Source organism: Sarcophilus harrisii, chromosome 3 (genome assembly GCF_902635505.1).
Source record: "Sarcophilus harrisii chromosome 3, mSarHar1.11, whole genome shotgun sequence".
NCBI lineage: Eukaryota > Metazoa > Chordata > Mammalia > Dasyuromorphia > Dasyuridae > Sarcophilus > Sarcophilus harrisii.
In genome coordinates, this window is record NC_045428.1 from 301,516,343 (window position 1) to 301,531,589 (window position 15,247).

The 15,247-nt window shown below is 33.8% G+C and overlaps 1 protein-coding gene across 4 annotated transcripts in view; it reads right to left on the reverse strand.

Annotated features, from left to right (window-relative positions):
• The window catches only part of GSK3B (glycogen synthase kinase 3 beta), a 237,367-nt gene that overhangs the window by 137,756 nt on the left and 84,364 nt on the right, over nucleotides 1-15,247 (reverse strand). The window lies entirely within an intron of this gene.

Consider the following 15,247-nt stretch of genomic DNA (forward strand, 5'->3'; position numbering starts at 1 on the left):
AACTGAGAAGTATTGATGCTATTAGGAATTTTAGTTTCAAAAATCACATTGTTTATTAACAAGAAAAAAATCTATAATAGTATAATAAGAGATCTATGGTAACCTCATGTCTCCTACTTTAGTATGCTACACTAGATTAGGCTGACTGCTCACTAACAAAGATGGCTTTACAGGAACCTAAAAAATTTATATCTCTAAGGTTTCAAATAACATATAATAAGTTTACTCCTCACTTTGTTATAAAAGCATAATTTCATATGTATTTACAGTGATGCCTTCACGAAAGTAATATTCTGATGATTTATATCAAACACTGTTACTAGATAAGAAAAAGATAAAACTACAAAGACATATGTATTCTAATAGCAAAAAAGGAGGGAAAGGTTGCCATTAAAAATCCAGTTAAACAACAATTTACATACCAATTGTGAACAGAATACTATTATATTTGGAGGAATACATATACACATGTATGCATGAATACACACCATATTTCTACTGGTTGGTGTGTGTGTGTATATATATATATATATATATATCTTCTTTAAGAAAAAGGATGGATTAAGGACAGAAGAGGGAGCAGATTTTGAATAGGGCATGGTAACATCCCTATCCTAGTAGAAGCAGCCAGTGACATATATAACCTATATAAAATTGGTTGCCTTCTAAATGAGTGAGGGAGAGGATAATGAGGAAGGGAGAAAATTTGAAACTCAAAATTTTAACAAATGAATATTTAAAAGTTTTCGCATATTATTGGGAAAGGAAAAAAGGTCAATAGTAACTTTCCTTCCCTCTCCTTGTCTTTTAAGGGTACCTGATCCAAAGGTATTTCTTTGTTAGTTAGAATTTTTTTTTTTAAACTAAAGAAAATGTGACAAAATTGGTCACACCATTTTTTAAGTAAAACTTTTTATTTTCAAAATATATTCATGGATCATTTTCAACATTCACCCTTGCAAAACCTTGTGTTCCAAATTGTTTTCCCTTCTTTCTCTCTTCCCCTCCCCTAGATGGCAAGTAATCCAATATGTTATATATGGGTGGGTCACATCATTTTTGAAATGCCAGTTTTTGTTATTTCTGGATTTTTGCAAGAGGTCCACATGCATCAAAGAGAATAAGATTTCCAGGATTCTTTTATAAATCAATCCTAAATTATCTCCCCTGGTTCCATTAAAGTGTTCTCCATGCAGATAGTACTTTATACATTTGCTGAATTGAAAGAAACCCAAGAAAGTCAAGTAAGATCACCAATAAAGACAGATGGTATCTTAAGTCTGTATTAAAACAGATTTCTTTCATAGGTCAATGATATTATCATGCTGGCATGAGTGGTAGCTTGAAATTAGAAAACCATCATCATTCTGTCTAAAACCACAACAAAAAGTGAATATTTGGCAAACTTTTGTCATGTTGTTATTATTATTGTATTAATGATTTTCTCCTGACAATCCTGCTTTTAAAACTTTTCTTTGGTAACTGAATTGTTCCTTCACCTTACTGCTCATGATGTGTTTTTATATCTAAAAATATATTTCTTTTGAGGGCACCTGATAGTTCTTTTACATTTTGAATTGGCTTGTGTTTACTACAATGACATCTTTGTGGACTTTTAGAAATAAATTGGAAAGATTTGAACACTTTTGAAATAAATGGTTTGAATAAACATGGAATGGAAGGTAATCCTTTAAAACATTCCAGAAAAGCTTTTATAAAACCAGTGACAGCCTAAGCACACGGACCCTAACAGGTCGCTGAAATACACCTCAAAATGAAGAAGGTAGGTAAGTTTGGAAGAAGAAAATGAATCTTTGTTCTTATGTCAATTCTAATTATTCTAAACATTGAGCTACCTTGAACTGTTTCATAAATAATCTTGCTTCCTATTTTAGTAGGGAGAAAGGACTGCTTTTGGAACAACTAGTACAAAAAAATACCTGGGGTCATTGGGTAAACACTAATTTTGCCTGGAGTTGGCCAGTTTATTTTCAACTGCATGAAGACAAAGAGAAATTCACTAGATTTTTATCCCGTACAGTCAAATAATGAATACAAATTCATTCATATGACTGATGAAAAATTTCTTCCTTTTACTTTTCTAAACATGACAAACTTTGTCATAAAGGATCTTCATTCAGAGTCACTAATCAAATCTATAACTGTACTTTGAAATTCTGAGCTAAAAAGAAAGAAAAGACAAACACGATGCTTTCAGAAAAACCTGGAAAGACATGAATAATGCAAAGTGGTCTGTGTTTTCTTTTACAATGACAATTATGGAAATGTGTTTTACATGATCACCCATTTTGATGTAGCAAGGCTTGGTTTGTCTGTGACATAACACTTAGGTCCTTTTAGAGAGTAAAAAAATAAAACCATATAAGAAAAGGATAAATGATTAATTGAAAATTCACACACATTTGTAAGGAAATATAATATTTTGAGTAATTATGAATGACAAGGAAAAGCCAAGTTTCACTGTCCACACTAGGCTTAATAATAACAGGAAGAACAGACCACATTTACATAATACTTTAAATATTTATATGCATTATTCTCCCAGTAACATAGGGGAGGAAGATGGGAGAAGGGGTAAGGTTGGCACACAGAGTGGGAAATTGGGGGTAGGTTTTCAAGCATTATTATGCCCATTTTCCAGTTAAGCAAAGTAAAGCAAAGAGAGGCAACATAACTTGCCTTAGTTTATCTCAGGGCTTCTTCAGCTTTTTCTACTTGCAACTCCTTTTTGACTGAGAAATTTTTATGTGATCCTGGGTACTTAAGCATATAAAAGGCACAAAATAGGAATTCACTGGGACTGTTAACACTAATACTGAGTAATAAACAAGACCACAGTAAAGGTTGACCAGAGATACCTGACCAGATATATCCAGAGGGATTAAGAGCCAATGCTCCCTGAGAGAGCAATCCCAATGGGATTGGGAGCCCACAACATGAATCTTAAAAGATGATGACTGTAGTGGCCATTAGTGTGGTACGCCTGTGGTTATAACTGAGGCCTTTTGATTCCAAGGTCACTAGCACTGTATTCTGCAAAGATGCAGCACTCTCTATCTCTAAAATGGTATATAGTATTGGCAAGTGTAACGTTTTCACCTCAGGAGATAGAGATTAATTCAGGGACCAAAGTGGAGAAAAGGCAAGGCCTGCAACATCATATAAAGAAAAAGCAAGAAGCAAGTCTGGGCCAGTCACAAAGATTCAATGAAAGAATAAAGGCTAGAGAGATGAGTAAACACAAAAACACACACATATTCCAGATCCAAATACAACATAGCTTTTATATTTTGATTACAATAGATCCAAAGGTACCCAAAATTCTAAAGTAACTCCTTAACAACTGCAGACTCAAAAAAATAAAAATAAAAAAAACCACAACTTACCATAAATTACACGAATACCTAATGAAGCAAAAAATTGTTTTTTTTTTTTTTTTTTTTTTTTAAGGAGTAAATAATTAGGAGCAAAAAAGCAGCTTAGAAGAGAAATAATGAACCTTAAAAAAACGCCTTGAAAACTGTCATATATAAGGCCAGAAATTTAATTTTAATTTTTTGCAATTTGGGATAAAAAAAGAATTTAATGTAATAAATTATAAGATTTGTAATATGAAAAATAACTAATCTGACAGGCCAAGGAACACTAATTAAAAATCACTGGATTCTCTTGAAACCATTATTTTTTTTTAAAAAAAAAGTAAAACCCTAGACATTATAAGAGAACATAAATGAAAAATGCCCAGGATCATACAACTAGTTAAGTACCTAAGGCCAAATTTGAATTCAGGATTTCTGGACCCCCAAATCCAACAATTTATTAATGTAACACCTAGTTGACCAAATTATTTGATGTTTTCTTTGTTGTACTCATCTCTCCAGCTTTAATTCTGTTAGCTTACCAAGGATGAGCAGGCCCTGCTCTTCTAAGTCTAATTTTGCTATGGGTCCCTTAAGTTTCTGTGATGATCTCCAAATCATAAGGCTATCAAAGAGATGTAAATTTCAGAATTACTCAGGATAAGAACTAAGCACAATGGTAGTTCTATACCACTGCTTAATCTTCTAGTGTTGAAGATTTTATTAACTTTCTCCTTCTGTGTGTATACAACAGAGGCACACATATAAGAAATATGTTCTAATATAACCTATGTGTCTGGCATTGCAGGGACTCGAAGTCTTTTTCTCTCCATCCTAAGATCTGACCAAATCTGTTGGATGGGTCCCTCAGCTGTGCACCTTATTTCTGTCTTCTCTGTACATATTAGCTCCCATTTTTTCAAGGGCTATTTCTCTCAATTCTATAATAGACATTGAGTCTTGAAACTGTTTTCTACCTAGTCTTCTCTGCTTCCCTGTGTCTACATCTATCTGGAAAGTTCATCTCGTTTTCCCATTTCATATTGTGTATCTCTGTTTAAGACTTCTGTGCTGCCCTTAGGTACAGGTGCAAAGACTTTTATATAAAGTTGCTCCCATTTATCTCCTTCATTTTAACATCAATTTCACTTTCTTTATGTTCATATAGCCACATTTTAGTTCAAGCCCTTCTCATATTTAGCCTACGCTATTACTGCATAACATTCTAAAATTGGTCTCTCTTTCATTACCACTCCAATCTATTTTCCATACAACTGAACTAATTTTTCTCAAGAAAAAGTCTGATATCACCCCTTCTTCACTCAGTAAATTCTAGTGGTTCTTTCTTCTAATTCCTTCTTTGCTATTTAAAGATCTTCCTTATCTGATTCCTTTGTATCATCCCAGTCTTTCCTATATTTTACTCCCCTCCATAAATTCTATCATGCTCACTGGTCTACTTGACATTCCTCACACTTCACAACATTCAATCTCAAGCCTCTATGTCTCTGCACTGGCTGTTCCCCCTGCCTGGAATATCTCTTCCTCCTCCTCCTCCTTACACCTCTCTTAACTTTTCTGATTTCTGAAGCTTCAAAACCCCTATCAGAAGTCTCAGCAGGAGATCTTCCTCAGTGACCTTTGGATTAAGTACTATCTTGAGGATTGTGGGGAATGGCTTGAAAACCACAATAAATCAATAATGGGTGAAGAAACTAGGAATATTTGTCCTGGAAATTAGAAAAGATAAGGGGAAAACTGCTTCAAAACATATGAAGGGGCAAAAGAGATTACATTTATTTTCTGTTTTTTAAGAGTCAGGATTAGGATCAGTGATTAAAATAGATGTAGGCAAATGTTGGTTCCATAAAAGATTAGTTTACAAAAATGTAGGAGCATTGTGACCTATATCTGAAGAGGAAGAGGAGAAGGCAGCATGAATGACCATGCTATCACAGATCTTTCAAATACTAAAGTACATGGAAGATAACAATTGATTCTCTGTGGAAAAAAAAAGGCTAAGAAAAGACTAAAGGGGGAAAAGATACCAGAGAAAAGCACAGTAAGAATAGCTCCTAGAACAACCTTGTGGATCTTCTCATCATATGTTAAAACAAACAGAAGGGACATTTTAGCCTCTTATTTTTAATTTTTTAAATTTAAACTAGATTTTTTTTGAGAAAACAAAAACAGCATTGAATGTGTAAAATGTTATTTAACCATAAAAATGTCACATTTTATATGCCACACTGTAATTTATTAAAAACCAATTAATCTTTTCTCACAAAAATCTCCTTTACAAATTTTCATTATGCTCAGAAAAACATCAACTTCAAATGTGAAAAATGAAGCTATAACAGTTTTTACCTAGAATATTATGCATGCTCAACAGATACAAAAGCAAATGATTTTATATAATCTAGTGGAAATTCCAGTTAATGCTATGCAATGTTTTACAAAGTATTTTACATGTATAAAAAATTTGATATTTAAATGCAATGATGGGAAAGATACATTGATTTATTTCAATTAAAAGTACAATTTAATATGTGGAAAATTATAAGGTATTTCAGAACTTTGCACTGTGTCAGCGTCCTCATTAATATCAATTGTCACTATCATTTAAGATACAAATTCTAGCTCATTCCTAAGATAACCCTCCTAAGGCTCAGTTCCCTCATTTTAAAAATGAGAATGTTGGAATCTATCTACTTCTGTGACATCTATCTAAATTTTGATTTATGATTTGATGACATTTAAGTTATTAAGTCTAATTCTGGAATCCACATTTTTAGGAATGATCTTGACAAGCTTAGGTTCCACTTTCTAAAGCAAAGGTTCTTAAAACTGTTTTGTGTCATGGACCTCCTTTGGAAATCTGCTGGACACAATTCATAAGTGAAAGAACAGCTAAATTTCAATTAGAAGCTATTGAAAATGAAGAGGTAATTTTTTTTTCTTAATGAAGTTCACAGAATGCTTGGGTAGGGGATGAAAATGGAGGTGGCTAGCTTGGTTTAAGAATTTCTGCTGTAGATAGTTTTGCCTGACTGCCCCTGCAACTTTAGTAAAATGCCATTTTGTATATCATGTATTTTTTTTTTTAACATGTACATGTTGTTTCCTCCAACAGAATGAAAGCTCCCTGAGAACAGATTACTTTTTAAGTTTAGCTCCTAGCACAATGACAAGCATCCATAAGTACTGAGCAAACGTTTGCTGATTGATTGGTCAGGGGATTCAAAATCTGTCCTATAGAGATTGAGACTGAAAGAATTGATGATATTTAGCCAAAAGAAAAAACCTGAAGGGTAGTACATGATGCTTTCAAATATTAGAGGATCTTAATGAATAAAAGATTTGTTTGTTTGGGTTTTTTTTGTCTTATGTGGACCTAGAGGGAATAACAGAGCAGCTGGTAAGTTACAGGTAGAGAGAATTTGGTTCAATATAAAGACTTAATAACAATTAAACCTGCAAAACGGTATAATAAGTTGATCCATGAGGCAATGGGTTCCCTGTTTTTGGAAATCTTCAACTTCAGTAAGGTTGACTGCTTAGTGTCGTAATATTATAGACAAAATATAGTTTTCTGGAAGGGACTGGACAAGATGACCGACCACTTGAGGTCTTTTCCAATTCTAAGAAGCCATAATTTTAACAAATTATCATAAATAAGTAAATAATTAAGATTTTGTAAAAATCTTATTTGAAATAGTAAAGTCATAACTGGGTAGGAAGATATAAGGATCAAAAACTTGAATTGATTTTGATCTGTTTTAAAAAGTTTTAAGATTGGGAGGGATAGGGTTAGGGGTGATCTGGACTTAGGATTTCATTGATGGAGATAACTTTCAATGAGGAAACTCCACAAACCAACACCTATTCTGAAAGTTGTCTTACATGATTTGTTTTAGGCACTGAAAGGTTAAGTGTCTTATCCAGAGTCATACAAGCCAGTATGTTATCAAGTTGCTCAACTTGAACATAGAACATCCTGGATTCCAAGACCAGTTAGCCAGTTCTTGATCTACCACACAAGGCTTACATTCTTATTGGGAACCCCTCTCCTCCCTTACCACATTTAATTCTTCAATAGAATGTCCTAAGCAACTTGGGATAGAATTTACCCATTAACAGAATATTGATTTATTTCAAAATCTGACATAAAATGCAGAGCAAAATGAGAATACAAAAATTACTTTCCATTACAAAAGAAAAACATGGATTTTCTTAGGTTTCCTAAAGAGAAATGTATTAATCATTTTCATCTCTTCTACTGGTATGTATCAATTTTATCCTATATATTCTTGCAAAAAGTTCTACCCAATTACAAAACTGCTCTAGAGACTATTTTTGCAACTACTAATAGAAGTGAGTAATGTTATTCTAAGAAACATAACTTTGCTGATTTTAAAATTATCATATGCTACAGAAATTCTTGTTTTATTATACAAGTTAAAAACTCTAATAAATAAAAATAATAATAAAGGAACTACTGACTTAAAAAAGACTTAAAAGACTTAAAAGGGAAAAACATCAAAGTATTATAAAATGGAATTCTAAACTTCCAACAAACATTTAATTGTTTTGTGTATAAACAGACATACAATCTGAAAGTTGTCCAAAAAGCACACTCAAGAAAACAAGTTCTAAAGTGTCTCATAGTAAAATAAACAGCTGCAAATAAGCTATAGATATCGAAGCAGAGTTTCTATCGAAAGACAGGGGGGGAAAATCATTTTTGAGATTAAGAAGCTCCCAAATATGTGGCTTTCTCCTTCTCAAAATACTTTATTTTTCACTGTTTTGACTTGGCAGCAGGAATTATCTTTTGTTGTTACTGTTTCCCCTGACCGGACCTGTTATTTTATAGGTCCATGTAACTCCCTGGTGAGTAAACATCCTCAAATCAGTTTCTTTTCACAAATTTAAGTCTTAAGAAAGAGTTGCCTGGAACATGGTTAAAATAAATAATTTTCCAAGGGTCACATAGTCAGTAGGTGTCACCAGCATCAAAAATGAAAATAAACACAAAAATAAAGCTTAGGGTGGGTGTCAATTGTGGTTAATAAGTATAACTGAATTAAGCTAAACAAATGTCAATGAGCACTTTGTAATGTTCTAAACATTGTTCTGAACAAGCTAAGTAGGGCAGTGTTGATATAAATGTGTTAAATATAATTTGTGGAGATTCACTTTTGTTATTTATCAAGTTCACTATAAAGAAAATACAATTTTTAAAAATTATCTTGGTATATTTAACAGTCTAAAAAAGCAAGCTATAACAGATTTCAATTCCTTTTTATTATATTTCACAAATTGAAATGTTTGCATTTACCGATGATTTGCTAAGTGCATAATTTTTAAAACCGAACATATCAGATAATTCCTTGGTTTTATTACTTACTTTCCCTAAATGCCAATCAATCGGATTTCTCTATCACTTCACTGAAATCTCTCACAAGGTTGGCAATAACTTCTTAATCATCCAATTTAACAGTTGATTTTTTTTAAGTCTCCCTCCACTAGTCAATGTCTTTATTCTGAACTCTAGACCTATGTTTCAAATTTTTGGAGTACCTGTTCAGCTGATTTTCCCTTTGATGTTTTAAACTCAACATGGGAAAAAAACCGAGTTCATCAGTCTTCTCCCCCAAACTTGTCCCTCATTCTGAGGGCCTTCATTATTTTAATCTGTGACTACTTATTCAGTCTTCCTTGTTTAGAATCATCTTTGGTTCTTCTCTCATTACCTCAACTCTCTTAATCAAACATTCAACTCTGCCAAGTCTACATCTGTATTTTTTCCCAATTCTTTGCTCAAAATCACAACCCTAGTGTTTACCCTCATTCTCACCTTCTTATTCCCCCTTAAAAACTGCAATAATTTCTTATAAGGAAGAGGCACTGACAATCCTTCATATGATTGTCATAATCATATTTCTTATGCATAAATCTGTTCATATTATTCCTCTACTCAAAATTCTTTGGTGACTCCCTACTGCCTCCCAAATAAAGCTTAAATTATTTAAGTCTTTTCTCTTCTTCATGCGCTGTGCTCCGACCAAACTGAAAAACTCTGAATATATCCCTATTTCTACTTAGTGTTTAGAACCCAAATCAAATTATTCCTCCTCCAGAAAATCTTTTATGGCTCCCCCACTTTCATATCTCACACACCACTTTATTTAATTTTCAGTTTCAGATTCTCTTGTTTTCTCTATACCCATTTTAATACAATACATATACATTTTAATACAAACACAAAGCCCATTACAAAAATAAAGTCATGTTAAAAAAAAAAACCTTCCACATTATCCATGTTCAAGAAAGAACGAAGGGAAAAAGGAAGGGAGGGAGGGAAGGAGGAAGAGAGGGAAAGAGAGAATATTTTTCATCATGAATTCTTTGGAATTGTGGTTAAACCTTTGTGTTGATCACTTACTGAATCTTTCATAATAGCTTCTCTTCACAATATTGCTAATATTATGTAAATTGTACTCCTGTTTCTTATCACTTCACCTTGCATCAGCTTATATAAATCTTCCCAGATCTTTCTGAAATAATTCTCATCATTTCTTATAGCATGACGATATTCCAAAACATTTATATATTTTAATTTGTTCAGTCATTCTCTAATTGATAGGCACCACCCCTAGTTTACAATTCTTTGCCACCACAAAAAGTACTGCTAGATATGTGGTCACACAATGTACATTTGTACGTTTACAACATATATGTGTACATTTGATATTTGGCACCACTTTATTTTCAACAACCATGTATAATAAATGTATATTAGAGGTGTCTGTGATGATACCTTGTCTTCAAACTGGACTATAATATCTAATCCAAGTTTTATACTTGAGCTAAAACAGAATTGATTTGCACATAGTAAGGACTTAGTATGTGTTGTGTTGTGTTGCTGGTAGGTGTAGCATATCAGTGGATACGGTGCTAGCCTGGCCTCAGATCAGTAGTGAATGGCTCTGCAACCTTGGGCAAATTACTTAACTTCTGTTTTTGCTTTAATCCACTAGAGAAGAAAACAGGAAACCATGCCACTATCTTTGCCAAGATACCCTATAAATTGTATGATCCACCAGATCACAAAGAGTTGGACACAAGTGTTCTCAACAACACAGTTCAAAAATTTCTCAATTTGCCAATTATTCATAGAGAATGATATCACATGCAAATTAGTAGAGCATGAAGGAAATTATCTCTCAGATCTATGAGCAGAGGACAGCTTCATAACTATATGAGAGAAAGAGATGCTCATAAGTAGTAAAATGGACAATTTTGATTATATAAAATTTAAAAAATAAAGTTTCTGCAGAAACAAAACCATTGTGATTAAAACTAGATGAAAAATGAGCAAAGTGGAGAAAAATCTTTGCAGGAGTTTTTCTGATAAAAATTTTACATCTAAGAAAGAATATAGTCAAATTTATAAGACAGCCATTCTTCAATTGAGAAAGTCAAAAAATATAGATAGTTTCCAGGAATTCAAGCTTTCAACAGCCATGAAAAAAAATGCTCTAAATCACTAATAATTAGGGAAATTCAAATTTTTAAATTCTTAATTATGACCTCTCAAAAATGAAATTGGATAAGAAAACAAAAATGAAAAATAATCAATGTGGGGAGGAGGAGTCAGTGACTCAGGGAAAAGAGGCACACTAATACATCATTGATAAGAGTTGTGAACTAGTCCAACCATTCTGGAAAACAATTTGTAACTATGCCATCAAACCTGTTATTACACAGGCAATGTCTTATTAGTGAAATATGCAACAAGTCACTGGCACTGGATAGAAGAGTACATGTTGGGGAGCAAGACAGGAGGAATTAGGTTAAAGAAGTGCTCTGAATGATAGAATTTTGTATTTGCTCCTGGGAAACAGTTAGCCACAGAAATTTAATGAGTAAAGATGACATGATCAAACCTACGTTTTAGGAAAATTACTTTTAGTAACTGAATGAAGGATGGATTAAAGTAGGGAAACTTGATGCAGGTATCCCCATCGGCAGGCTATTGCAAAAAAAAAAATCAGGTATGAAGTGATAAAGGTCTATACCACAGTGGTTGCCGTGTCAGAGGGGAAAAGAGGACATATTCGAGAGATACTGCAAAGGTAAAAACCAATAGATGTTAGAAATAATTTGGAGTGGAAAGTGAGAGGCAGTGAGGAATCCAGGATCTCTTTGAGGATATGAGCTTGAGGGGCTATAATACTGTAGTGTTCTCTTTAGTAACAGGGAAGATGGTAGGTAGGGAAGGTTTTTAATGGAGGAGATGAGTTCTGTTGGGACACATTTGAGTTTAAAATGACTACTCTATATCCAATTTGAAAGGTCTGAAAAGCGGTTGGCAATGTGAGGTTAAAGGTCAGCACAGAGACATGGATAGTAGTGGTAGATCTGAGAATCACCAGCAGAGAGATGGCAATTAAATTCAATATGAGGAGATCAATAAGTGAAGTTGTATATAAGGGGGAAGAGAAGATCCAGGACAGAAATCTGAAGGATATCTATGGTTAGAAAGCATAATCTGAATGAGGATTCAACAAAGGACACAAAACAAAACAAAAGAGAACAGGTAGGAGGAAAACCAGGACAGAATAGTCTCCTAAAACCCTAGAGAAAGAAGAGTATCAAGGAGGAGAGACATTTACGGTGTTAAAGCTGCAAAAAATTTCTTTTGGAAAGTAAGCATCGAGGATACTGAACTGAACTTTGGAAAGAGCAGTTTGGGTATTATAAGGTCAGAAGCCACTCTGTAAGGGGTTTAAGATGAAAATAAGAGGAGAGAAAGTGAAGACACCTATTGTCTTTATAAGGAAATTAGTTACAAAAGGCAAAAGACATATGACAGCAGGAAACAAGTGAATTTTTTTTCAGGATGGGGAGGCACAAGTATGTAGACTGAAGAAATGAGATGGTAGACAAGAAGAGACTGAAAATAAATGAAAGAGTGGGCAAGCTAAGAGAGGATAATGTATTGGACGAGATGGGAAAGAATGGGATCACTTGAACAATATATGAGAGTGGGGTGAAGGGAGAGAAAGCAGCAGCAAAAGGCATCTGGGTGATAGAAATGAGGAAGACAGGAGAAGAGGGAATTTATCCCAAACGACCTTAATGTTTTTCTGTAAAATATAAGGCAAGATTTTTAGCCAAGAGTAGTATAAAGTAACAGGAGATTTAAGGAGAAAGAAAAAGTTTGGAAGTCACTGTGGACAGTAAGATAGTAAACTGAAAAGATAATATAGTAAGATTGCTAAGCAGCAAAGAGGACCCAATTGAGGCTATAAAATATAACATATGAGAACATAAAAATAGGTTACATTACATATAAAGTGTGTATATACATATATATATATATATATATATATATATAGTATATGGGCAACACAAGGTTAAGAAGCTAAAGTTCTGAGATGTTCAGCGATTTGCTCATAATTAAATGTATGTATGTATTTGAAAAGGAATTAAACCATATCATTGGGCCATTAATAGTTATATTACAACTAATAATAGACTAAACACATATTTACTCAATTATTGAAAATTGAAAATATTTCAAATATACTTTCCCATTTGATCCTAACAACTCTGCAAAATAAGCATTATTTTTCTCATTTTATTCCCACTTTATAGAAGAAGAAATTGATATTTAAAAGAAGAGCTAACTTAGGATCATGGCTTTATACATTAAAAAGAATCTTAGATATTATATAATACACAATTCTTTTCTTTTATTCAGCATGCATGCTGTAGAGACAGATACATATCTTACTGGTGAGGAAGCGAGACTGATAGGTTAAAGGATTTAGCAAAAGTCATATGGGTAGAGGAACTAGGATTCCAAAGTAGCTTCTTTCCCTTAGACTGACCTCTTCCAAAGTTCACACTGTTAAGTAGCTGAGCTAACAATAAAGATCTCACATTTTCTGACTCTCAAGTGCTTAGCTCTCTCTACTATACTAACAAGGTCAAATGAGGTAGAGCTTATATGCAGCTGTGGCAACCTGGGAAAGCTCCATGATGTGGGTAGTATTTCTCCTAATTTCCCTTGGCTGAACTACTTTGGGACTTCTCTGACTTTTTCAGCACATCAAGGCACTTTCCTTCCTTCCTTCTCACCCCCAAACTTTTCTGTTTCTTTTTGTATTTTGTCTTCCCCCTCACTGTATCTCTTTGAGGGTAGACTTTCTTTTCTTGTACTGTATTCAAGGTATTTAGCACAGTACCTGGCAAATAGTAAACATTTAAATGTTTATTACACTGACTAACATGCCTTAGAATTTTAAAGGGAGAAATTGAATTTTAGGAATAGAGATAGATAGAACAGATATTCTAAACAGAGAGAAGCAATGGGGAACTACTGAATTTTTAATCTAGAGAATAATGGAATTTTTTCCTTGATGATCTACCTAAATTATTAGTCATTCTTAATCCTAACAGTAGAGGAACAGAAGTGTGTGTTGACAATATATATATTCCCAAAAGCTTTAATATCTGTTGATAAGAGCAAGATACTACCCATGTTAACTAGAAGACTAAATTACAGCTATTCAATTCAGCACCTTCCTGTAATGGGCTGAAACTCGAGGTCCCAAGCTCGTGAGGCTAAATAGTAATTGGACCATGCTTGGAGAAGGAATGGCCCCCGCCCACTCTTTGTGCAAGTGCTGATGTGTTGTATAGGAAATGACGGTTTTGGTGGGTGGAGGCAGAGGGGCAGGAAGAGAGGCGGGGAGAGACTGCTGGCTGGCTTCCTGTTGCAGCTACACACATTGCAATTGTGATCTGCCCTTCACCTCCGATCCTTCTTCACCTCTACTGAGAATAAAGATTGAAGATTTTCCCTTAACCTGAATTCCTGACTCTGGCTGATTTTAAAATATGCGGTTATCACACCTTCCTGCGATTCAGTATCAGATTTTTTTCCAAAGCACCTAATGAATAAACTGAGTTTATCTTCTCTCAAAGCACAAATATTTTTTTTTGTTTGTTTTTTGAAAGGAGAAGGAGTATAGAATTGGGGAAAGGGAGAAAGAGAAAGAGGTTTACTTTGAAAAAGCAACTGCTTCTACTAGTAACAGTTTCAGGTCATAGGATCACAAGCTTAAGAGTAAGAAAGGAGCTCAAGAACAAATTAATGGCTTCATTTTACCCAGAAGGTAAATGAGCTCTAGTAAAGTGACCAGCCAAAGGTAACAAAGAAGTAGCAGACTCCCATTCAGGTGTCCTTCCCAGTTCTTACTTCTGGCCTTAAAGAGAATAGGTGCTCAATTTTCTTGGTTACTTTTTAATTCTCACCTTAATCTCCTCTAAAATATTCAATGTCCATTCAGGGAAACCTGGCATTCTCCCTCTAGATAAGAAATGCTAGAGCTGTGACCTATGACAAATGTAACTGTGGGATTCTACTAGACCTGGTCCAAAGCCCCAAACTTGGCACCTGAAAAGAAAATCCTAAATCCAAGTATCATTCATTAGAGCTACTTATAAATTGCCATCTCTCACCCCACAAACTACCTTAAAAGAATCTTTTCCTTTGGTATAGAGAATTAATTAAAGAAGAGTTAGAATTTATTAGCCCAAGACCTTATTAGACTGACAAATCAATAAGCATTTAGTGTCTATTATGTGCCAGGCACAGTGCTAGGTAATGACGAATACAGACAAAAATGAAACCCTTCCAATTCTCAAGAACATTACATTCCGTGGATTAAATCAAACACACATATATTTTTTAAAAGGATGCACACAACTTATTAAAAAAAAAAAAAAAAAAAAAAGGTAATGGAATGGAAGAGTGGATATGTGAGGATAATCAGAAAAAACCTCACACA